The sequence below is a fragment of the Canis lupus genome, chromosome 13 (genome assembly GCF_003254725.2).
Source record: "Canis lupus dingo isolate Sandy chromosome 13, ASM325472v2, whole genome shotgun sequence".
Classification (NCBI taxonomy): Eukaryota; Metazoa; Chordata; class Mammalia; order Carnivora; family Canidae; genus Canis; species Canis lupus.
Window position 1 is genome coordinate 27,812,942 of NC_064255.1, and position 26,097 is coordinate 27,839,038.

A 26,097-nucleotide genomic window follows, 5' to 3' on the forward strand; every position below is an offset into this window, starting at 1 on the left:
ATTCTAATATGAAGCAGAGTGGAGAACCTCTGGTCTGGCCTAACCTCGCTGCTCCAACTATGGTCCATGGACCAGCAGCATTGCTGTCACTTGCAAGCTTATTAGAAATGCAGAGTCTCAGGCCTCATCCCAGTTCTACTTAATCTGAATCTGCATTTTAACAAGATCCGCAGGTCATTGGTACTCACATTACAGTACGAGAAGCCATCTTAATAATCTTCTTGGGCTATTGTTAAAAGGGCAGTCAGTGAAGAGTGAGGAACAACCTAGAGTTACTCAGGTCAGACCCTGGGCTACTCCTGCTTCCCTGAAGGGTACACATGGCCCTGGCTTGCATGGTGCGTGTCAGAATATGGGGCAACTACTGATAGTGTTAAAATTTTTTTGAGTAAATTGTAAAGATGTTATTGATAGCTGCATTGGGTAACATCCACTCTAGCAAATAGGAAGGAGCTCTGAGGAGCCGTACAAAACGAAAGACTTTTATTGGCAGACGGGAGCCAGAAGGAGAAACTTATACTAGGTAGAAAAGTGGGTTGGTCATTGCAAGGTTATTTTCCTGAATTTAGGAGAGGGCGGAGATTTATTAGGCTGCTCACCTAATAGCACTGGTTTCAGATTTCACTTCTGGGAAGCCAAAACTGTAATTAAGTTAGGTCTCGGTTTGGTGATGTGAGGCTTAGCAAAAGCGACGGCATCTTGGGCCTATTGTCTTACTATTTGTTTGTTTATTTTAATAAAAATATAGTTGACCTACAATGTTGTGTTAATTTCAGATGTACAACATCAAGATTTGACAATTTTATACACTACACAATGCTCGTCACAATAAGTAATAGTCACCATCCGTCACTTCCCAGAGTTATTACGATATTATTGGCTATATTCCCTATGCTGTACTTTCCATCCCTGTGACTTATCTGTTTTATAAGTGGAAGTTCTGTTGTCCTGTGTGTGTGTGTGTGTGTGTGTGTGTGTATTTTTTTAAGTAGGCTGAGCCCAATGTTGGGCTTGAACTCACAACCCTGAGATCAATACCTGAGCTGAGATCAAGAGTCTGATGCTGAACTTACTAAGCCACCTAGGCACCCCAGTTGTCCTGTTTCTAACAATAAGTTAGTCCACGAATTTCCAGACATTTCCCCATGCTTTAGTTATTCTCCAGTTATTCACAAAATTTCTGGAAAGGTCTGCAGGGATAGCTCATTACCAGCAAGAAAAATAGTTTAAGTAGTAACCCATCAGAAACAAATGTGGAGCCCAGAAGATGAGGCATTCATCAGTCTTTGCCAGGTGTCATTTTGTAATCTTTGCAGTCTGGCTTGGAAGGGAACCAGGGGCCAGGAACCCCCCTTTTGCCGCAGTCCTCTCCTCCTCCCTTCATCTTTGTCTCTCTTCTCTTTTTTTCTCTCTCCACTTTTTCTTCTCTCTCTCTTTCTCCTTGTGTGAGGGGGCTTTTTGATCTTTCATATCTTTAGGGTAGCACATCTGGCAGAGGAGCCAATGGTTCTCTCTGGCATCGCAAATCCCTCTTAGAACATCACATTGAGATTTTCCTATGTTAATAAAATATCCTGTCTCCTCACTGAATTACCCAAGAAGCCTCAGATGATGAGAAAGCAAAGAAAAAGATCTAGATGAGGAAAAAAGAAATCCTCATCCCGCTACATACACATATAGACATATTAGGTTTTCACTGGGTGTTTTACAAATTGAAATCATACTGTGCATTATTATATAGGCGCTTTCTTTTTTATTTAATATGTCACATGCATCTTCCCATACCATACCTGCAAATTCTTTTTTAGCACTTCATTTAAATATGATTTACATATAGTAAAATGCACTCGTCTTTAGCTTATAGCTCAATGACTTGCAACACACACACACATATATATTCATATGTGCACAACTCATATAAAGACATAGAACATTCTAGGACACCTGGGTGGTTCAACGGTTGAGTGTCTGCCTTTGGCTCAGGTTGTGATCCCGGGGTCCTGGGATCTAGTCTCATATCAGCCTCCCCACAGAGAGTCTGCCTCTCCTTCTGCCTATGTCTCTGCTTCTCTCTCTCTGTGTCTCTCATGAATAAATAAATATATGGCTAGTCCACAAATTGATTGCTGTTTCTTTTACTGATGAATATTTCCAGTTTTTGGCTATTATGGGCTGACATAGTATTCAGACTTCTATGACAGAAATATCATAGACTGGGTGGTTTATAAATAGCAGAAATTTGTTTCTCACAGTTCTGGAGGCTGCAAGCCTGAGGTCAGGGTGTCAGCATGATCGAATTCTGATGAGGCCCCCTTCCTCATTGTATACTGCCAACTTCTTGGAGCCTCACACTGTAGAGAACAGAGAGAGGAAGCAAGCTCTCTCCTGACTCTTATAAAGGCACTAATTCCATCATGAGGGCCTCACTCTCATGACCTCATCTAACTCTAATTACTCCCCAAAGCCCCATCTCCTAATACTATCACATGAAGGGGTAAGGTTTCAACATATGAATTTTGGGGGGACACAAATATTCAGTCTGTAACATGGGCTATGAACCAGTCCTGTACAAATCTTTTTGTGGACAAATGCACTTGTGTATACTCTTGGGTTGCCGTGTCATAGGGTAGGTGTATATTTAAGTTCATTAGAAACTGCCAACATTTTTTTCTAAGTGGTTCTATCAATTTATACTCCTATCAGTATGAGGATTTCCACATTCACCCACATGCTTGCTAACATGCTCTTGTTAGTCTTTTTAATTTCTTGTGTTGGGGGGGCATCCTTTGGCTATGGTTCACAATTTCCATTTCTTTAGCAACAATGAAATTAAGCATTTTTTCAGGTGCGTACTGGCTACTAAACTATCTTCTTGCATGAAGTGCCTGTTCAAGGCTTTTGCCCATTTTAAAAACTGAGACATCTGTCTACTATCATAATTTGTAACAATTCTTCATATATTCTGGGTACAAGCTCTTCATCAGTAGAATATTGTGAATATTTTCTTCTGGTCTTTGGCTGGCCTTATCAGTTTCTTACCAATGTCTTTAGATGAATAGAGTTTTAATTTTGATAAATTCCTACTTATCAAGTTTTCATGGTTATATCCTTTATTGCTAAGAGTCTTTGTTTACCTCAAGTTTAAGAAGATATTTTTCTCATGTTTCCATGAAGGAGCTTTAAGTTAAGTTTTCACATATAAGTCTTGATTCATGTTGAATTAATGTTTGTTTATGGTGTGAGACAGGGACCAAGGCTCACTGATTGCACACATGTATTCAGTTATCTCAGTGCCATTTTTTGAAAAGACTTTCCTTTCTCTCTTAATTTGTACTGGTACCTTTGTCAAAGAATCAGTCATCATATATATGTTGACCTATTTCTGGACTTGATTCATTTCCATGGATTTATTTGTCTATTTGTAATGAACCATTGTCTCAATTACTGCAGCTTTATAGTGTAGCTTGCAATGTGTTAATGTGGGTCCTCCAACTCTGTTCTTCTTAAGATTATGTTGGCTCTTCTAGGTTCTTCCCATTTCCATCTATATTTTAGAATCAGCTTATTGCTTACCTTTTGAGATTTTGGTTGGAAGGTAATTGAATCTATAGATCACTTTGGAGAGAATTTACATCTTAACAAAAGTAAATATTTCAGTACATTAATACAATATATCACTGTTGTCTCTTTTTTTGTCTTTAGTTAATCTCAGCAATGTTTTGTAGTTTTCAGTGTAGGGGTTGTCACATTGGTTAATTTATTCTTAGATATCTGTGAATTTTTTTTTTTTTTTTTTTTTTTTTTAGTTTCTCAGTGCTTACTGTTACAGCCAGTGCAATAGTCTTTCATGACATTCTACATTTTAAGCATAAGCAGAACCCAGTAGAGTGTGGTTTTAATATCCATATTACACTTCATTTTAGGTGCATTTTGTAATTTAAAGCACCCTTTATTGTTGGATATTTAGGTTAATCTAACTTCTATTTATTTATAAGCGAAACTGAACTGAGCATTTAAGTGAAACATACTGAGCCAGACACTGTTCTTTGCAGTTTGTTTGTATTAGTTTATTTAATCCTCAGAAAAGCCATTTTGTTAATCTCTGATTCTTTCCACAGGATAAATCACTAGATGTGGAATTGCTGGAGAACAGGGTGTATGTGCTTGCAAAGCTTTGGCAGAGCAGTAGGAACTTCATGCCAGGCCACTTTGGTGCAGTAAGGCCAACAGTTTGAACAGTTTGCATCTTAGTGTTCAGTATTTCAGCTTAAAAGCCCAGCACATAGGAAACACTATAATAATTCTTTATCAGATGGGTAAAGGAATGGAGGGATGTTTCAATGAGCCATGAGGGCAAGAGGTCAACTCAACTGGTATGAATTCTCCTGGATCTGAACCGAATCTGTCCTTGCCCACCTGCATTCATAAACTTCAAGTGAAAAACACAAGCATCAGGAAAATCCACAATGGTTAACTGCTCATACCTTGCAGTTAATTAACATTCACTATTAGGGACTCATTAACTTTCATCATTAGACAAATGAGTTAGGATGTCATTGTACAAATCATGCCAATGTCTCCTCTAATCCATCTCAGATTTCATACTCCCATCCATACTGTTTCAAAACCCTAGATCGCACTTCATCTTTCCTCTAACAGCCAGGCACGTTGCCTATGTCCATGGAACAGCAGAAGGCATATTTGTCTTCCAAAAATCTCCTGGCTTTTGACTTTATAACATCACCCTGATGAGCCCGGGAAGGATATGGCTATTGAGAGTGGCCCAGAACTCATGACTAGAGTAACTGGGCAGACCAAGAGGTGGGGGGACAAGGTAATGGCAGTCAGATTTCCAAGGGTCTTTCAAGTTTCTGCATATGTTGTGGGCAGAGGTACTGAGGGCTTTTGTAGCCAACTACTTTTCCAAGGATATTGGTATAACAAATAGCTCTGGAATGTAGAGATAGTGTCTCTTTCTGGGGCAGAGGGCAAATTTGTTTGTTGACCAGTAATGTCTCTCTCCAGGGCAAATTTGGGCAGATTTGCTTATAGCTCCTTTAAAAGACTAGAGTTGCTTAAACTTGGGATTCCTGTTATGTAATACAACCCACTGGGTGTGCAGGGGTCACCTGGCCCTCACTGCATTGCTCTGTGGGAATTGGGGTTCAGGGAATCAGCACCAAGGATGATATTCTGGCTCTGGCTATCACTGTGAGTAATAAGCTGTCCTTTGTATCCCACCAGGAATTTCACATTTTCGGCCAGCATCCATGAATTGTAGTAAATCAACCTGTCAGACTTCAGGTAGGGTAAAATTCCAGATCCTTCACAATTCTTACTGCAAGGTGAGTATCCAGAGCTGAGAGCTGGACTGAATGCAGAGTTGTCATAGGAAGTCAAAACTATGAAACAGCATACGGAATTAAGTAACGTCCTCCTGTTCTCATGACCCACTCAGGCACTGGGATAAGCCTCAGCCTCAAAGTAGGGCCCATTGCTGAGTCCCCCCCTGGGAGGCCAAAAACAATGAAAAGAATGAAAAGAAACTAAGGGCTGTGAGACAGAAGTTAAGACTCAGTCAATCCTTGTTGTTGCCAACAACCTTCATTAAAATCAAAACAGTATGATGGGAGAGAAAGTGGTGATAGAGCATCATGGACAGGTTCTGGCACTAATCTTCCATTCATTTGAGTCTTTGTTACCTCCTCATTATGTGAAGGTCAGTAAGGGCCTGCTGTACTCCCTCCTCCAGAGTTATAATGAGCCTCAGACGAGATGATGTATGAGAAAGCTCTAAAGCAAGACGGAAGAAAAAGGAAGAGTGTTGTTCTCATACACTGCCTGGTGCTTTGTTAATTGAAATAATTAAATCTAGTGTTAGGCGGAAAGTAATAATAACTGCCATTTGCAGGGCACTTATTGTTCTGAGCACTTTCTAGTCGTTACATCATTTAATTTTCACAATAATCCCATGAGAAAGGTAATCTTAGCCTCAGGGTAGAAAGGAGGGAAATGAGATGTGGGCTCGGGCTGCAAAGACATAGTTCAGTAAGTAGGAAATGAGACAGGGCCATAGGACACATAGGTAGGTGTACCCTACACCTACCTCCTTGGTTTTGGGAGTCACCTTTCCAGGTCGCCTTCCCAGCTCCTTTCAAGATGCTGTGATAGGAAGAGGTCGGCCCTTGCCTAGCCACTCTCGAAAGGACCCTGTGGACATGCAGCCCTAGGCTCTGTGCTAGAAGCTCCCCATCTTAGGAGCCCTGCTCAGGAACTCTGAGCTTCTCTCATCTCACCTTCTGAGCATCAAAAGGCCAGGTCTGCATGTCCACAGCAGAACATTCAGTGAATGCAGGAGGGAATTCTAGGGTGTCTGGAAGAGAGGAGAAATTTGGTCAAGCATGGCCAGGAGCTTGATTCAAAAGTAAGTATGAGAAAGTCATACAGAGGAAAGGGATTTTCAGAGTCCAGGCTAGTGTCACTATAAGAGACAAACATCTACTCCAAAATTCCTCAAAACTCCTCTCCTGAGAATAGAGGGAAAAAGAGCAGGGGATGAGCAGTGAGGAATGGAGTCTCTTCTTCCCATGGTTTTCTGGGAAAGAAGGAGAGAATCTGGTGGGCAGGTCACAGGGGGTAAAGTCCTATTGTCATTGGAACCCATTTGGAGCATGGCATTCAGCTGTGGATCACATGGGCTGTAGGGATAAATTAGAGCAAGATCAGGGGAAGGGTCTTCCAATTCTGTCACATGAGGAACTGTTGACAGATCTGAGAAGAGGAGACAGAGAGGGTATGATTGATCCTAAGAAGACCTATCTTGGATGAGAAGGGTAAGGTCACTTTTATGTGCCTTCAAGGGGAAGAAGATATAGAGGGGGAAATTTAGGTCAATACCCGGAATTATTCCCCTAGGGCACTCCTGGAATCATCTTCAGGAGTCGGTTCCCATCCCTGATGACATTCAAAGAATGTGGGACTGTTGGCATCAGCCAGAGAGGCAATTTGGTATGAGATACAAGTTCAAACCCAGAGTCTAACATGTTCAGACTGTGTGATCTTGGATTAATATCTTGAGTTCTCTGAGCCTCTATTTCCTTGTATTTAAAGGGAGGTAACACTCGTCTTGCCATATGTGTGTGTGTGTATTTTAAAGGATTAGTAATTATGTAAGAAAATTGTCTGATTCCCAGATGGTCTCTATAAATGCTGGTCATAATTAACCCTCATTGTGCAGAAAGGATCTTAGGGTGAGGGTGGGAAGCTGGGGACCAGATAATCTTTAATGTCTTGTTTATTATTCCAAGGAAATGAATTGACTTTTGAATGTGATCCTGGACAGTTCGCACTGCCATGGTATGCCAAATCATTTTCATCTAATACATGATTTTTTTCTACATATTTATGTCCCTTGTCATTCCACAAGAGTTCACTTGGCTAAGAAAGGAAAAAGACAGATATGCCAGAGGGAGGAGAAAATCTAAATAAACGATTATGACCATGAGGTGATGGTTCTAAGGGTGACAGGTGCTGTGAAAACACTGATCCAAAGAGGCATCTTGGGCCTGGCCATGTGTCCAGTTGGCAGGGACTGTCTCCTCCCCCACGGCAGTGTCCGGTGCCAGTTGGCTGCTGTGTCGGTGATAGAGAAGGCTCCTATTTGGCTCCGTTTCAGACAAGTTGAATGGACATCATTAGAGAAATGTAAAAGGGGTGATGGGCGACTTGGGTGAAGTCACAGAAAGAGCGTTGATCAAATTTGCATTGTACTCAAAGCTGGGAGGGAGCGTTCAGACGCTGGGTGACATAATCAGGATTCTAAAAGATCCTGGCAGACTGCAATGGTGAACCGAAATTAACTGGGTCAAATGCAATAGGGAAAAATCAAGGTCTTGCATCTAGATTATAAAGCAAATCAAGTTTTGCAAACATAATGACAAGGACAGGATCTAAGATGGCAAAGACCGAGGAATTGGCTCTAATGAACTATAAAACAGATGCATGCCCCAAAACACTATAAACAAGATAAAAAGGCAAACAATAAACTGGGAAAAATAATGGCAGCATAGATGATAGGGAGACTGAGTTGATGTGCTTATGAGATCTTTCAAATCAATACAGAAAAGAAAAATGCTCCATTAGAAACAATGAAGCCCGAATGTACACAAAGCAGTTCAGAAGCCGAAAAATCAAAATGGTCAAACCGCATGGTAAAAAATGTTTACCCACCATATTTTAAAAATGCAAATGAAACAAAAGTGAGACTACGAGGACATAAATGAGTAACGGTAATCGGTGTCGACAGGATGCAGGAGAAGAAGGCATGTTCAGCCCCTGCAGGGGGATATGAACCATTATAGCCTCAATGGGGGCCAGTTTGGTAGGTAGTATGTACTGAAAGCCTTAAAGCTGTCCAAACACATCGCCCTAGAGTTCCACTTTTAGGAATCTGTCCCAAGGGGGGAAAAAAAACAGGGAAGAACACAAAGATGCCATCTACCAGGGTATTCATGGCAGCACGATTTAGAACAGCAGCAAGTTCATTACAACCTTAAACTCAGTATTGGGGGAAGGGGTTTCAACAATTAGGGTATCGAAACAATGAAATGCCATGCAACCATTAGGAGTCACTGATGTGAGAAACGTTCACAGTGTGTTGCAGGGGCAGACGTGGAGATTTGCCACTCAGTTCTAAGTCCAAGGAAGGGCTGGCTACCAGGTCCATTTGCTCTTTCAGGGTTAGTGTCACTGCAGAGAGCAGGCTTGGCCAATGGCACATCCTTTCTGGCTGGCCCACGTCCAGTGACTGTTTGAAGGAGGGGTGTAAATGCCTGGCCATTTTTACCCAATGCAGAACATTCTGGTGCATTGTTTATGCTCCAGAGCCCCCCAGGAGGTTGGCCAGGTTGTATCAAGGCTGCTGGGAGACCATTCTCCACGAATGTTTTCATATTTTCTGCATGGTCTGGGATTTTTGAGTCAAGCACACTGGCAAACTTGGTTAAAAGCTGACTTTTAACCAAGAACTGTTAACATGCCTTGGAAGTTAGAGATAGTGTATTGTTCCAAAGTGATTTAGAGACTTAATCCTCCTAAAGCCATGTGCTCACATTTGGGGGTAAAAGCCTGGAGATGCCTTACATTCTGTAGAAGCATCTATTTCTAGTCCGGAGTAAAGAGCTTTCTCTTCCCAGAGGAGAGAATGGGCAGATGTACCATTCCCTTCATGTGAGTTCTGAGTATCATAGTTCTGGAGTTGCAACCTATGGTAGCAGTTCTGATGAATGCACGGGGTAACGTCTCGCACTCATTGCACAGTCCTGGGGGTTCAGGGATTGGGGAATGGGAACTGGTGCTAACTGAGCTCCCCTACAACCTAGCAATTATCCTACAGGGTATTTACCCCAAAGATACAGATGTAGTGAAACAACAGAACACTTGCTCCCAATGTTTATAGCAGCAACGTCCACAATAGCCAAACTGTAGAAGGAGCCATGATGTCCTTCAACAAATGAATGGATAAAGAAGATGTGATATGTATGTATGTATGTATATATATATATCCACAATGGAACTGTAGCCATCAGAAAGGACGAATACCTATCATTTACATCAACATGGATGGAACTAGAGGGTATTATGCTGAGTGAATTAAGTCAATTGGAGGAACACAACTATTATATGGTTTCACTCACATGTGGAATATAAGAAATAGTGAAAGGGACTCTAAGGGAAAGGAGGGAAACTGAGTGGGGGAAAAATTAGAAAGGGAGACAAACCATGAGAGATTGCTAACTCTGGGAAAAAAACAAAGGGTTGCAGAAGGGGAGATGGGTGGGGCAATGGGGTGACTGGGTGATGGGCACTAAGGAGGGCACGTGGTGGGATGAACACTGGGTGTTATACTATATGCTGGCAAATTGAATTTAAATTATATATATATATATATATTTTTTTTAAAGAATCTTTGCACTTTGTATGAAGCCTCATTGGCAAAGCGCAATGACAAAACCACAGAGTTTCAGAGATGGCTCTCTTGGTGGTGTAAATACAAACACTTATTTTTCCTTCTCCTTGTGCTTTTCCATGCACCAAGGGCCCTTGGGGGCTGCGGCCACAAGCCCCATATAACAGGGAGCGGAGGTGGGGATAGGGCAGGAGCGCTAACGGTGCAGGGTGCTGACTGTGTGTCTGGCTCGGTGCTAAGCCCTTCATATTTCATTTCTTTTTGTATCCTCCCTGCAGGCTTGGAGGGGAGGTATTATCATCTATTCCTCGTCCCTGGAGGAAAGCAAGACTGGGAAAGGATGGACAGAGCCCTCAGGGCCCAAACCCAGGTTCTATCCTCATCCCGGGGCCTCCTCTGCCTCTGGGTGTGGGGGTCCCCACCTGACTCACAGGCACATGTCGGGCTTCAGTGCCTCCTGACTATACTGACTGCAGGCTCCACGCACTACCCGCTTCCCACTGCCTCTTGCTCTTCTCTGGGCTCCTCTGGCTTGGCCCAGACACCATTTCCATCTTTGCAGCCTCTGCCCTCACTGGGGCCTCCATCCCCTTGTGTCCAGTTTCCCGGGGCCCTTGGATGAAGGCTGCCCAAGCTGTGCCCAGTTCTCCTCCTCCCCCAGCTCTCCTCTCCCTCCATGTTCACCCCACTTGCAGTTTTCTTTGGGGTGGCTCTTGGCCCGTCAGCACAGACCCGTTGTGGATAGCCTGTTGGGGATGGGCTACAGCAGACGTGCCTCTCAAATCCAGGGCCTGCTTTCCTGGCCAGGTACAACCAGGTGAAAGAAAGGAAGCAGCCAGTCTTCTCCTTCTGTATATTACCTCTGTGACACCAGCACCTTGTACCTCTGGCCACCACCGATGTACAGGTTTTCCCCCACAACCAGTGATTCTTTCTGACACCAGCCAGGTGTCCTACAATTCAACCCAATTGTAATGCTATGCACTTGGAGGTGGTGTAGATCCCACAGGTAAGGGACTCCGTCCCACCAGATGGCCCCTTCTGTCCACTTCAGGTGCCAAGTCATCACCTGTGCTTCTGACCCACTGGCTGTGGATCTGAGGTTCCCCAGACCTGTCCTTGGGATGAGTTAATTAGCTAGGTCAGTGCACAGAACTCAGGGAAATGCTTATGTTTTCCAGTTTATTAAAGGACATGATGAAGGATACAGGTGAGAAGCCAGAAATACCGGAGGTCTGGGAGGGTCCTGAGCACAGGAGCTTCTGTCCTGTGGACAGAGGGGTTGGGGTGTGGAGTGGGGCACATGCTCCTGGTGTCACGCTCCTGGTGTAGATGTGTTCACCAAACCCAAAAGCTCCCTGAACCTTATAATTTGGGGATCTTGCGGGGGGCTTCCTCATGTAGGCATGATTAATTATTAACTCTATTTCCGACCTCCTCCTTTCTCCAGAGGATGGGGGACGGGGTTGAAAATTCCAAGTTTGTAATCATGGCTTGGCCTTTCTGGTGACCAACCTTCATGAGGGGCTTTTGGGAGCTCACTCAGGGTCACCTCAGAACAAAAGATGCTCCTGGTGTTCTTATCACTTAGGAAATCACCCCGTACAGCATCAACTGGGCACAGAGACCAATATATAGTTTCTATTATCTTGCAGCAAGTTAGTTAATTTCTGTGCCTCAGTTTCCACATCTGTAAAATGTTTGTTTAGAACACTGCCCGTCATACACAGGAAGCCCCATCTGCCTGTGAAGCTCCTGATAGCTAGGACTACATCTCACCACTGTGCATTGAGCTCCTAACATGAGCCTCACAGGTGCGCAGCAAGTATTTTTTAAACCAAGAAGGAACACAGAGGTTTGACTCTTACAACTGCATATGGAGCTTGAACATGTCATACTTCCATCTGTCCAGCCATGGCTGGGTTGAGGGATCACCTTCTCTTGTTCTAAGTCGTGTATCTTGACAGAGGAGAGCCGATGTAGTGAACCTGTGCCAGGCCTTGCCATCCTTGACTCCTGAGGCTCTCAGGAATGCTCTTGATGGAGCGTAGGGCTCAGAGATGAACTCAGCTCTGGCTCACAGTTAGCATCTAAGTGCATTCCTCCCCACCCCACCCCACCCCACCCCCGCCCCAATTAGACTTAAACCTTTGAAGTGAGCTGCATTTGGAAAACCCTTGCATAGGGTTTAGAGCCTCATAATTCAAGTAGGACCACCCACTCTCCATCCTCTTGCCAAAGTCAATACCTAACACTAAGAGAATTTTAGAAACTTTGGTTTTATTTCCCGCCTTCATTTTTCATGGATGACACAATCTTTCGGCTAAAGACACCTCTTGCACTCTAATTGTTTCTTTACCATCTCTTCTTTTTACTCACGATCTGCTTGAGTGCAGAAACCACTCCTTGTTCACCATGCCTGGCAAAGATGGGGCACTCAGTCAGCCTTAAAGGCTTGATGGTGAATGAATCAATGAATGAACTAATCCATAGGCTGATGTTCACTAAAGGCAGGACTGTGTTCTCACATCCTTGAATCCTCAGCAGCCCTAGGACATAGCTACTCAAGGGACTCATACTGCCAGCTACTTATCAGCCATTCCTAAGTGGGTAGTAGGTCCCAGGTAGGGTGTCAGAGCTCTGGGAACAGAGATGAGTCTCACAAGCTTCCTGGCAGGAAAACTTGAATGAATGAGTGAATGAATGAATGAGTTGCTTGCTGATCTGATGATCTTACTTTGTACAGCAGCACCCACCACACTCAATCCTAGGGTCTACCAAGAGCACAGCTTCACGCAGAGAACAGCTGGGAGCACTGGCAGGGTATGAGAGGGATGCACTAAGCTGGAAGATGAAGCAGAGGAAGCTATAAGACACAGAGATTTAATAGGAGCTGGGAAAGCCTTGTGTTTGCAGAGAATGAAAAACAAAACACAACACAACCAGAAGAATCAAGAGAAAATCGGACAAATTAGTAGAGTGGCCTTGTTCACCAATAACCTGGACAGTGTCAGGACAAGGGAAAGAATGTTCTGAATCTCCAGAGCAGGAGTTGTCAGGGTGAATCCAAGGCAAAGTCTGGTTGGCCACAGCAGGTGGCTTTGGACATGCTCTCCAGCTGCGGCTGCCATCGGTTCACAGTACGGCCACATCCCCCTTGAAAGTGGCAGTGTCCCCAGTCTGCCATGTGACACATCATTCTCCAAAGTCATAATTGTCTCACCAGGAGTTCCAAGACTCAAGGTATTTAGACCGTGAGCACAGGAAGTTCCTTGCTCTGGTTACTGGCTCACAGGTGAAACCTATGGAGCGTGCTGCATCTTCCTCCAGGCTCCAGAAACACTTGGCTTTTACAACCTCACCCAGGCTGACATTTGCGATGAATGTACCAGGACAACCTTACCAATGGCTGAAATATTGAAGTAAGTCCATGCTCACTGGCCAAGAGCCATTGGTCTCACCACCAATGACCCTCCCTGCTACCCAGGAACCCAGCCCTCTGCTGAGACCCTCAGCCATGATGGCAGCATGGTGGGGGGGTCTTCAGGACTTCTCCATTAGGCTTCTATTCTATTGGTTGATGGCCACTGGACTAACTGTTCAATATTTTGAACATGTTCTTACCTCCATCACATCAATTGCCTTATTTCATGGGTTATTTGTTTCTGTCTCATTCCAAATCCTTTTTCCAAATTGCAACCAAGTAATCTCTCTAAAATGTAAATCCTATTCCTTTGCTTAAACTATTTCAAAAATTTGGCACTGGCCTCATTAAAACATCCAGACTTAACCTGTTTTGTAAAGCTCTCCGTGACTCAGACCTACATCCCCAGCCTCAACCCCCTCCCACTTGCTACTCCACCTGCACTGAACTTACTCTGGTTCTCCAAAGGGCTAGCCTCTCCCCGTCCAGGCCACCCAGCCACGCCTGCTCCCTCCCTGACCAGCTCCGTTCCATTCTGGCAATCTCAACAAGACTAACCTCTTGAGTCCCAGGGTAGGGGATTCTCCTACCAGAGAGCTTATCACACTTAATTTTGATACATGTATGATGTCCATCCTCAAACCCGTATGCTCCTTAAGGACAGAGCCATGCTTGTTGTGTCCACTATAATGCATTTCCATCCATAGGGCCAAAGATACAATATGGGAGAAATGAATATTTCTTAAATAGATGTCACTAAGAGGTGAGACCCTTGGGATCCTAGATTGTCTAGAAATTCCCAGCCCCTCCTCTTGTATGGGGGATCATTAAATGCTCAGTGGATATCTATTGCACCATGAGCAGAATTATAAGAGAGTCGGATTACTTCCATGCTTGCCTCTGATCTCTGTGATTTTGGACAAGTCCTCTTATGTCTTTGATTTCAACATTCCCACCTGTAAGCTAGGATGGTAGCAACTTAGCAGAGCAAATAAAAATGAGAATTAACACTTTTTGTGAGTCTCCTCCTGAAAGTGTCCTAAAAGCTGTATATATTTGTCCTGATTCGAAACAGTTCATGTGATGTTATTTCCCTGCTTCTACAGAGATTCCGAGAGGAGCAACTGACCCTAGATCGGCAGAGAGAATATACTAAGCCAAGATCTCAGCTCACCTCCACCTGACTCCAAAGCACATGCTCTCTCACTACCCTGTCTTGCCTCTGTGGAAAGTGACTATGAGGGTTTGAGATTCTCTCTCTCTCCCTCTCTGCCTCTGCCTCTCTGCCAGCACGGGGCCTGACACATCATGGGTGTGCCATCATTGGTCACTGGAGATGGGTTCAGTTTCACGTGGGCTTAAATGCGGTTCTGAATTAGGTGATCCTGCTGGATCCTCTAGCCCTCTGATGCCAGCATGTGGAAAAGATGAAAGTCCTGCAAGCACGCTTCCTCTCAAGTCATTCTCTTGTTCCCATAATGTCATTTGCATATTGCTCTACACACAAGATGGCCAGTTCGCAGGAAGGCAAATACACCAAGGGCAGCCCCCACCAAGGAGGAGGTTTATGTGCCTCTCTTTATATTTAAACTTGATGATCACTGTGTCTCTCTTAGCACGCAGCGGGAAGAAGCGTGTTCACTCCTCACTAATTTCCATACTTACATAGTAATAACCACCATCTACTGAGAGCCGATTCAGTGCCAAGTGCTAGGCTAAAACTATCCTCACAACACCCCTTTGATATGTGCAGCTATAGCTCCAGAGAGAGAGAGAGAGAGAGAGAGAGAGCTTCCTGGCTGATGGTGAGAAAACCCAACGCAGAGAACTTATATAACTTGCTCAAAGTCACTTATGTGAGGGTGAGCCTTAGATTGGGACCTGGTTTTGCCTGCTTTAAAGCCCTTTCATTGTGCCATGAGTGCAGCATTGAACCACAGGGTGATCACTCATTGCCCAGGAGACGCTGACAAGTGGGGGAGCCATCAAGAAACAGTGCTTTTCCTGTAAGGAAAAGGAAACTTACTATAGCCTCCAATGAAGTTTAGGTTCAAATTGGACTTCCCGAGGTCCCTTTTAGTCCTTAGACACCTCATCATTTCCCCAGAGAGTACTGTGCTGGCAAGAGGGTTGATCTACAGTCTAACACTTGGAGGTCCCTCTCTGCCCTAACTTTACTGGCTGCGTGCCCCTGGGCAGGACACGTCGTCATGCTGGACCTTGGTCTTCCTCCTTGTGACAGGTATTAAATGAGATAAAGATGAGAGGTGCTTGGACCTTGGTAAATGTTCAATAATTGATAGAAATCGGGCCAAAAAACAAATCTGGGCTTGGGATTTTGGTGCCAGCTGTCAAATGCAGAATGTTGTTACTTGGGCTTTTTCCTACATCCAGTTTCTTTACTTCTTCCCTAAAAGAAAACCACAAGTAAATAGAGGGAGCAGAGGAGCAAAACAGACCTCAGCTCTGCCTGTAGAAATGCCTTCTGAGGGTTATTAGCTCAGCTATTTTCCATTAACAAAAATAAATCGCTCAGCACGCCTGGGCCACATTTGTCAGAAATCTGCTCTGTGCCGGCGTTTCGTTTTCAAAGCCTGAGTCATTCTGGGCCTACTGTGACGCCCCTGAGGACACAGAAGGGTTCCAGAGCCTGCTGGGCCCCCCTTTGCACCATCTATCCTTTCGCCTCTGAACAGCTTGAGGTGGCAGCAGGTAGGCAGCGTTTGAATGATAAAGAAAAGCCACTCCTGGCTGTGGAGACAACCGTTTTGCTACTCTCAGCCCTGTGCACCAGGTCCTGAGCTCCAATCAGAGGGTGGTGGGGGGAGGGTACAGGCTGCTGGTGAGAACTGGAGTCTCAGGGTACCGTGGGGACAGGCAGCAAGATCGCATTTCCAGCTTGGAAGGCCTGGGATCCTCTACCACATGAGGTTTCCTGCTCTTTCCACCAGCCGTCCTCTTCCCGGCTCCCAAGAGGTTCTCATAGTTCATCACAGTATCTGTGAGGAGACTGTGACTCAGCCCATTTCAGCAGGTCCCCTGGGGTTTGATGTACTCCGCAGATGTCATGTGTGTCTCAGGAGGCTGGCGGATGCTGTGACTGTCCCCTGGCCTTCATCAGCCACATGCCTCTGCAGCCTCCGGGGAGGATATAAGGAAGGATTGAGACAATAGATAGCCAGAAAAGGAAGGGGCCTCTGAGATGGTCTTCAATGAGTTTCCAATGTCCAAATCAGGAGGTGAGGCTCAGAGAGGGAAGTGATTTGTCCAAGGCCACGTTTGGAGGCTCGAAACCAGTTCTCGGAGTTCTTAGGCTATCTCAGAGCTCCCCTGGAGGAATGGGGACGAGCTGTCTGAGACATGGTCGCTGGGCAGGTGCTATCATGGGTTCAATCGTTTGCCCCAAATGTTTACTCCTTCTGCTTAACTTAAAAAAATTTTTTTTTTTAAAGATTTCACCTATTCATGAGACACACAGAAAAAGGCAGAGACAGAAGCAGGCTCCCCACAAGGAGCCTGATGTGGGACTCGATCCCAGAACCCGAGGATCATGTCCCGAGCCAAAGGCAGATGCTCAACCGCTGAGCCATCCAGGCATTCCTGCTTACCATTTGATCCCATACGGTATCTGATCACTCCGATGGATAGAGAAGGGAGGAGAGCATGGGAGCAAGTGTGTTAGTTTGTGCGTGTACACACATGCTTGTGTGGGGGTCACTCCAGTCCAGCTGCCAACAACCACACGTTCTCTCCCCAAGAGGGAGAGAAGCCTGGGCAGATGGGGGAAGCCTGTGGTGGGGAGGTGGTTCAAGAGGAGAGGCGCTGAGGGCAGAGGCAAAAGTCAGAGCTTAGGGATCAGTCAATTAGGGGAATCCTGTTTTGGTTTCCTGGGGAAATGATTTTACCTTATTCTGAAGAGCCGCATTGGGCCTGTCAAGCCCAGCACTCCAAACATGTACGATAGGGACCCCAGCTAACATCTGAATGGAATTAACTCTCTCTCCCCAAGACACGTTCAGTTTGCTGTGTCCCCCTCACGCTCTCCATCCTGGAGCTCCCTTCCTCTCTCCCTCTGCCCGTTCCTCCCCTGCTGCCCTGTTGGTCTCCGTAAAGCGTGCTTCCCATCCCACCACTTCCAACAATGGTTCTCTGTAGTCAAGGCCATCGGATCTGAGGGAAGATGTCTTTCCTGCTTCTGTGGCTCGTGGTTCCCAGCTCCCTGCCCCCAGCCTCCTGGTAGGAGATAGGGGAACTCTTAGGACTCTATCTTGCAAGTTGAGTGAATGGGGGCATAGCAAGGTGGAATGCTCGGTCCCCAAGGGCCCCCCGCTCCCCAGCTAGCTCCCACTCCTGATTGCCAGACCTGTGCTCAGCTGTCTTGTCCTCTAGGTCTCCGTAAAGGGATCGACTTCATCAGATTCAAAGGCCGGCCATGCCCCCTGCACCAGCTCTTCTCTTACTTTCCAATCCCTGCCTGTCTCTGAGGCCATCCTGGGAACTCCCCGTGCCTTCCCTGACCTGAAGGCCTCTACTCCCACCCACACTCCCACTCCTTTCCCTCCTGATCCTCCTCACTGGCTCCCCAGGATCCAGGGTTATGACATGTGAATCTAGTTCACCTATCTGTAGTGAAGGAATCCAGCACTGGCATGGACCTGGCTCCCCAAACCTGAAATTGAGCTGAAAATGTCATCCCAGGCAAAGGGGAGGATGGGGCTGTGGATGGGATGGTGGTGGACATGAACATGGGAGTCGAGACCTTGAATTGCCTTTCAGGTAAGAAGGTGATGGGCGCCCAACCCTCATTGTCCATTCTTGCTTGCAGATGGTGATGAGCTAGAGTGAGAGAAGCATTGAACAGAGGGCTGGTTGGCTCAGGTTCGAAGCTTATTCAGCCACTTACCTAATTGTGACCGTGGGCAAGTCCTTTGTCTCCTCTCCACCTCAACTTGAAGGAGGGCTGGCCCAGAGGTCCTCTAATGTTCTGGAGCCTGGTTGTGACTTTCTGTGACTCTCTGGCAGACCCAGGCTCATTGGGTCAACACCCCCTGCAAGCTGATCAACACACCCCTTGTGTGCCAAGTAGGGGTCCTGGTTGGTTTTTCCCTTCTCTCTTATGGGACCCTCTCTGGGGTCAGCAGCTGCCCCCCAGTTTCCTAGAAAAGAGCTCGGCCACCACCCCTCCACCCAGGGAGCCTCATCTGGGATGAATTTCCCTCCAGAGACAAGAGCCAAAAATAAATTGTGCCCTGCTCTGTAATCTGTTTGTACCTCCCATACCTCATAAACGACAGCAAGATCAAGGCTAGGGGGCTGAGGCTCCTGGGCTCTGATGCCAGGGCGGGGGGCCCATGCAGGCACATGGCCAGGAGGCTGGCTGCACTCAGAGTGTTGTTTGCAAAATTGAAGTGGAACCTGCTTCAGGCCAGAGCATGGTAGGTGGTCTCCGTTCTTGGATCATAAATCACTGGAGGTAACTATTTTTCCTGGCCCCTCTAAGGGTCCAGTATAATGTTATTGTGATTGGAAGGGTGACCAAGAAGGAATTTTTTTCCCCCTTTTCCATTCCCAGGAACCCTGAGATGCTTGTGTATACAAATTGTAGCCCTTTCTGCGTTCCAGGATCCACGCATGATACTGTAGAGGGCAGAGGGGATTCACCCCTCTGGGTCCCGGAGCCCGTGACCTTGGGAGAATCACCCATATTTTCTGAGCCACATTTGTCTCATCTGTAACAGGGGAAGTTTGAACGGGTGCTCCTCCATGGCCCTCAATGATTCTGCAATAAAAGATGCTCATGGAATCAACACAGGGGATCAGGTCTGTTCCCATTGCTGACTGGCGCTGAAAGCTCCTTTCGGCTGGGTCCCTCGAGGTCTTCTTGCCTCCATCTCCACCTGTCCCTCACCCACACCTCTTGTCCCACCTAATTCTCTTCAACGTGGCTCGTTCTTTCACATTTTTAAGCTCTGGCTCACAAGCTTGTGTCCACCTAGCATCCCATCTTTTTTTCTTTCTTTAAAGATTATTTATTTATTTGGGGTGGGGGGAGAGACTGAGCGTGAGCAGGGAAGCAGCAGAGGGAGAGGGAGAAGCAGACCCCCCAGTGAGCAGGGAGCCTGACCCAGGGCCTGACTCCAGGATCATGACCTGAGTCCAAGGCAGATGCTTAACCAACTGAGCCACCTAGGGGCCCCCAGCATTTCGTCTTTAAATCTTCTCCAGCTGGTGAAAGCTTTTTTCCATCCTTCGAGCCCAGATGCCATGTCACCTTCCCTTGAAGTCTTCTCTAGCTGATGGATTACTGACTCTGTCCCCTGCAGGTTCCCAGAACTGCAGGAAGACACTCCTCGCACAAGTTAGGCCCTGTTACGGGCTGACTTGTGCCTCTTTGCCCGAATTTGTATGTTGAAGTCCTAACCCTCTGTAACCTTAGCATGTGACCATATTTGGAAACAGGGTCTTTAAGAAGGTAATTAAATTGAAGTGAAGCCATTAGGGCAGGCCCTAATCCTATATGCAGATTGTTGAAATGGTCTTGGACACAGACATGCACAGAGGGAGGACTATCTGAAGACACAGGGAGGGAAGAGATAGCCATCTGCCAGCCGAGGAGAGAGGCCTGCAACTGATCTTTCCCTCCCAGCCCTCAGAAGGATCCAGCTCTGTCATTTATATGCTTATATATTAAACCCCAGGTAATTTTGAGTCCCAATGTGATCTCCACTTCCTATTTTCTCGCTCCCCTTTTTTTTTTCATCGCTGTCTCCTCCATTTCCAACCAGGGGCCCTAGAAACTATTCTTCTTCTGCTCCATCTCTGGCTGGACCCTTGTCTTCATCCTCAAACACAGAGCCTTCCTTTCGACCCTGTAAAGAGACTTGGATAGCTCCGTGCAGTCGATGGCCAAAACACCTCCTGGGGCCTTGGGTTGTTGATATTGTGCCTTCCCGGCAACAGCCCTCCCTGGTTGAAGTTAAAATTGATAGCACCTTTGAAAATTCCATATGGAAACCATGCCAGTCCACTCTCTCTCTCCCAGGAGGCGAGCAGGCAATGAGATGACCAAGCATTCTCTTCTGTTCCCACATTATAAATTATAACTGGCGGAGGCCAGCGGGCGGGAGGTGAGCCTGAACGCTGATTTACAGAACAGGTTTCAAACACGGGCTGCTAGCTCATTGCTGAGGCCAAGAAAAGACTCAATGCTCAGGTGCCGGTTCTATCTTCCTCCCGGTGATCACTCCTGCCCCAGCATCAAAGGCTAGTTTCCTCTGTGAGGCCAGCAAAAACCTATCTGTGCCTTTTCAGGTGTGAGTCATTGGTCCTTTTATGGCTGTCCTCTGGAGCTCTTTTGGGAACACGGTAATTACTGTGTCTGAGATCATGGCCATCCTTAGGGTGTTCACTTGAACCATCTGGTCTCCAAGATGTTCCCAGGTACCTCTGTACCCAGCAGGCCTCTGTGCATGCCCTGAGAATTCACCTGAGCATTCCACAGACTGCTTGCTCATTGCCCTGCATGGTGTCTTTGGTATTTTCTCTCTCATTATCTCCCAGGCTGGGCTGTTGTGCCCAATGGTGTTGAAGTCATTGAATTGGGCAACATCCCAGAAACGATGGTCATGGTAATATTTTTAGAGGAGGACACTTGATACTGTAGAGACGACTTGCAGTGTTCAGTAACCTGGGCCTGGGGTTCAAACTCTGGCTCTGCCACTTACCAACTGGGCAAGCCACCTCACCTGACAGTACCTCAGTTTCCCTGTGAGCCCAGTGAGCAGTTATGCCACCCATGGAGTTATGGTAATGAAACAAAATGACCTATGTGACGTGCTTAGAAGAATGCATGGCTTTACTAGATGCCGCAACAATGGTCAAATCACATTCCACTTCCCTTGAGCTTTTATTATCACATCTTGTTTGGGAGGAATTAAAATGCAGCTGAGATAGCTTCCATGCAGAGCCAGGGACAGTATTTCCCTAGTCGTTGTCTCTGGAGGACAGACAACCTGGAAGGGAGGACGTTGAATGCATACCGGGTGGCACAGCATCAGGAGTCACTTCCTCCCCCTGTGTACATGCTGTGGGTTGGGGGTTGCAGATGTGGTCTCTGTCAGGCACTCTGTTTTCCTCTATGTGGCTTCCTCCCTGGGTGGCACCATCTGACCCTCTGTTGGTACCTGTCAGACAGCTCTTGGTACTCTTAGAGCCATTTGAGGGAGGGGATTCAGATGCTCCAGTCACACAGTACTTGACGGGAAAACAAGAGTCACTCTGACCCACATTGAATCCTCCGTGATGCCCTGGACCAGCTATCCATCCTTGGCAAGTCACCTATCTCTCTGAGTCTCAGTTTCCTCTCCTATAAACTGAGGATGGCAATATCTACTTGTCTCCAGGATAACAGGTAACAAGGAGGGGGAAATCCAAATCTAAATAGCTTACCAATAAAGGAGATATGGCATTATATAACTGAAAAGTCCAGAGTAGGACTTCAGGCATAGTTAGATCAAGGGTCTGGCTGCATTTCTCTGCCATGATCTTAGCTCCAGCTCCGACTTATCCTGTGTGTTGGCTTCATCCTTAAGCTGACTTCCTTCATGTAATTAGATACCTACATGTAGCTCCTTTCCCATAATTAAAAAAGTCTTAGCTTCCATGGGGCCTTCTTAGGTAACATGACCATTATGGAACTTACACCATTTTCACCAACTCTGAAGATGGGACAGGTTCTACTCAAATCACCTGCTACACAGAAAGAAATGAAAGATGTTGGGAAGGCCACTAGCATCTACCCAGAGTGCAATTTTGAGGAGTAAGGAGCTACCATGATAATAAGTGAAGCACTGACAGTTTTTGAGAACTGACTCTGTGTCTTAATCCTCCCAGTGACCTGCATCACGAAAGTAACTAGCACCCTCGATTGATACGTGCCAGTTTTCTTTCCAAACTCCTCTGACTAATCTGGGTCACATTTCCCATCACTTGCTATCCACCCACCTGCTCTGATACTATTAGTAATTTATATGGCTGGCTGCATAATGAGCACCAAAAGCATTCATGTTCTGACCTCAGAAGCTGGGAACGTTACTTATACAGCAGGAAGACTGCAGATATGATTAGGTTAAAGATCCTGAAAGGGGGACGTTATCCTGGATTATCTGAGCAGGCCTTACATGTAATCATATGCATCCTTATCAGCAGGAGGCAGAGGGATTCTTTACAGAGGAGGAGAAGATGATGTGACAGTGGAAGCAGAGACCAGAGTGATGTGCTTTGTATGCGGGGAAGGGGCCACAGGCTGAGAAGCCCCAGCAGCCGCTACAAGCTGAAAAAGGAAGCCAGTTCTCCCCTCAAAGCCTCCAGAAGAAACCAGCCCTCCAATCGTTTAACTTTAGCCATAAAACCGATTGCAGACTCCTGGCCTCCAGAACCAGAAGAGGAAACATTCGTGTTGCTTTAAGCCACTACGTCTGTGGTGATTTGTCCCAGCAGCCACAGGACACTAACATAACAGATAATAAAATTTGTTATTATGTATTGAGCCAGACGCTCAGTGAAGTATTTCAGCATTATCTCACTTGATTCTCACGGTCCTGGCAGGTGGTCAGTATTATTAACATTCCTCTTTTATAGATGGGCAAACAGAACCAAAGCATATTGTGCAATTTGCCAAACACACACCATTTGGATGTGGCGGAGCCAGGGCTCACACTCGGACACTCCGACATCAGACTTCACACTGCTGCCCACTGCTCTGTATTGTCTCCTGCTGGGCAGCTTCTCCCCTTTTCTTCCCTCTTGCCAACTGTTTGCCCTGCCCTATGCTTATTCAGGAGCCAGATTCCCTGTGTTCTTAATTGATCCCTTCCTTCCTTCTGTAGGGCTTCTGCCCTACAAGCTGATCAAATGTGCCAGCCCCTCCCTGTCTTTTCTCATTGCAAGAACTAACTCACATTTTCTCTACCTTGTCCCAACGATCTGGCCTCTAAGACAGGCCTTGGGATGGGGGACTAGGGGTAACTGGATGACAGGCATAAGGAAGGCCTGTGATGTAATGAGCACTGAGTGTTGTAGGCAACTGATGAATCACTAGACTGTACCTCTGGAACTAATAATACGCTATATATTAATTAGTTGAATTTAAATAAAAAATAAATTCCCTAATTCTCTCTGTTAAAAAAATAAAAATAAAACAGGCATTGAAATCTGGCAATCCTTTAGGCTGGAGGTTTCATTGGCCTGGGGCTAAGATTAAAGCGTACTGTAACCAGGCAGGTGTAATGCGGGGCAAGCAACCTGGTGGCTCTCGTGTCTCACATCTGCTGCAGAAGGAAGGATCTCATCTTATTCCCGTTTTACAGATGGGGGCATCGAGACCAAGAGAATCCTGGGAAGTCATTCAGCTCATGAGAAGTGGAAGTTGACTCTAAATCAAGGCTGTGAGCATGAGAACCTGTGATCTTATGCACCACCTGCCTCTCTAACTGCGTAGTCTGGGCTAAAGGCAAAGCAAAGACCAATATCCTCTGTGAGTGTGCCCAGGAGGCCATCTGGACACAATGTGTGTGTAACAACATCTGAACTCTCTGAGCATGGAGGCCTCATCTATGAAAAGGAGGGAAATAATAACTCTCAGATGAAGACAAAGCACACAGAGTCCATATCATAGTAGCTGGTAGGGAATAAGTCATCAGAAATTAGATATGATTATTTTACATGTATTTGCCTAAATGGGATACACATATCTCATGTTTATGAGTGTGTATATATAAATAGGTGTACTATAATTTTCTGCCTATTGTCACATCGCTTACAAATGACTGGACACATTTGCATTAAATCTCTAGAGTGTGAGATAGTTTCACTTAAATGTTGATGGCACAACATCCCTGGACTTCACTTTCAGGGACTTTGAGAACGGACACCCCAGGGCTGAAACTGTGGCAGGGTGAGAGGCCTGCACTGTTGCTGGTAAGGAGCAGGACATCGTGCATAATATGTGGACAGAGACAAAGAAAATAGATATCACATGCGAGAGACAGTTGTCAGACACTTGCCTCCAAGTCCTGAGCTCTGAGACAGAACCTCCAAGTGCAGGCATGGGTGCATGGTACAGATGCTTCTTGCTCAGATGCCTCCATGCTCTCAGGTGACAGATTCCCTTATGCAACCATATACTCCAGGTGCCTTGTGTCCAGGACAGGAGCTGAGAGAGGTTTAGCTGGAGTCAGGGATGGGGCTCAGAAGATCTTATGGAGAAGATGGATGGCCATTTTGCCTCAGAATAGAATGATGGCATTGAGTGGAGTAGAGAAGTAAGTCTCTGGGTTTTAGGGCCAGGGGCTGAAGTTGGAGTAGACATGAAACTGAGAAGTGTGGATCCACAGACTGGGTGGTTCGGGAAACCCAAAAAGTCAGTAGGGAAGCAGGGAGACACACCATGCTTGGTGTTCACTGCATGGGTATGGTCTTGTTTACATTTTGTTGAGAAAACTATTTCTTTCTTTCTTTCTTTCTTTCTTTCTTTCTTTCTTTCTTTCTTTCTTTCTTTCTTTCTTTCTTTTTCCTTCCTTCCTTCCTTCCTTCCTTCCTTCCTTCCTTCCTTCCTTCCTTCCTCCCTCCCTCCCTCCTCCTTCTTTCTTTCTTTCTTTCTTTCTTTCTTTCTTTCTTTCTTTCTTTCTTTCTTTCTTTCTTTCTTTCTTTTTTCTTTCTTTTCTTTCTTCTTTCTTTTTTTTAGAGAAGGGGAGGAAGAGAGGGGCAGAGGGAGAGAGAACCTTAACCAGACTCCACACCCAGCACAGAGCCTGACACAGGGCTTGATCTCACAACCCTGATATCATGGCCCAAGCTGAAATTAAGAGTTGGATGTCCAACCAACAGAGCCACCAGGAAGCCCAACCCTGGATTTCTTCTTGTAGAGAGGACTGACAGATGCTGGATGTGTAGCTGCTTATGGAGTTTAAATTTTGAGTTTTATCCAAGGCTTTGACACTGTGCTACCCAAAGCAAAAAGCTCTTTGAATTTATTACATGTTGGTTTATTGCCAATATTTTTTCCCACCAAAATCACCTATAAATATTTTCCCACAGTAAACTGCATGTTTCAAAAAGCCTTCCAAGACAATGCATTTATTAAATTACCCATTTTTGTTTTTGTATGAAATAACTAGCTTGCTAAGTGGAGCAGATATAATTCCAGGCAAAAGCAAAAAAAGGCTGTTTTAATCAGAAAACACATGATCTACTTGCCAGTCTTTTAGAAATGTTGAAAGTAGCTTAAGTAGCTTATTTCTTCGTTCATGGTCCCCTAATTGAGAAACACAGAGTAAAGAAAGAAAAGCAGATGCAGAATTTAAATAATCTTTATTTTTATTATTTGCATGATTTCTCATGCAAATGAGATATGGACTCTTGAGCAGTAAAGGGATCAAAATAATTAACTTTAGAATGCAGGACCCTAGGTGAAGGAAGGGGGCTAGGACCGATGATGGATATATATACCTTATGTGGATATAAAGAAATGGAGAAAAATGTCAGTAATGGTTAAATGTGTCCACTTGGCTAGATGGTAGGACCCAGTTTTTAACTGAACACAATCTAGATGTAGCTGTGAATTTTGTGGATGTTGTTAACATCTCCAATCAGTTGACTCTAAGTATAGGAGATTACTCTTGAAATGCAGGTGGGCCTCATCCAATCA

At 45.6% G+C, this 26,097-nt stretch overlaps 1 long non-coding RNA gene across 1 annotated transcript in view; it reads left to right on the top strand.

Annotated features, from left to right (window-relative positions):
- Nucleotides 1–22,938, top strand: part of LOC112662448 (uncharacterized) — a 46,597-nt gene extending 23,659 nt beyond the window's left edge. The window contains exon 2 of the long non-coding RNA XR_003138543.3: nt 22,599–22,938. This is a non-coding gene — a long non-coding RNA (uncharacterized LOC112662448). The remainder of the gene's footprint in view (nt 1–22,598) is intronic.
- Nucleotides 22,939–26,097: the final 3,159 nt, after the last annotated feature.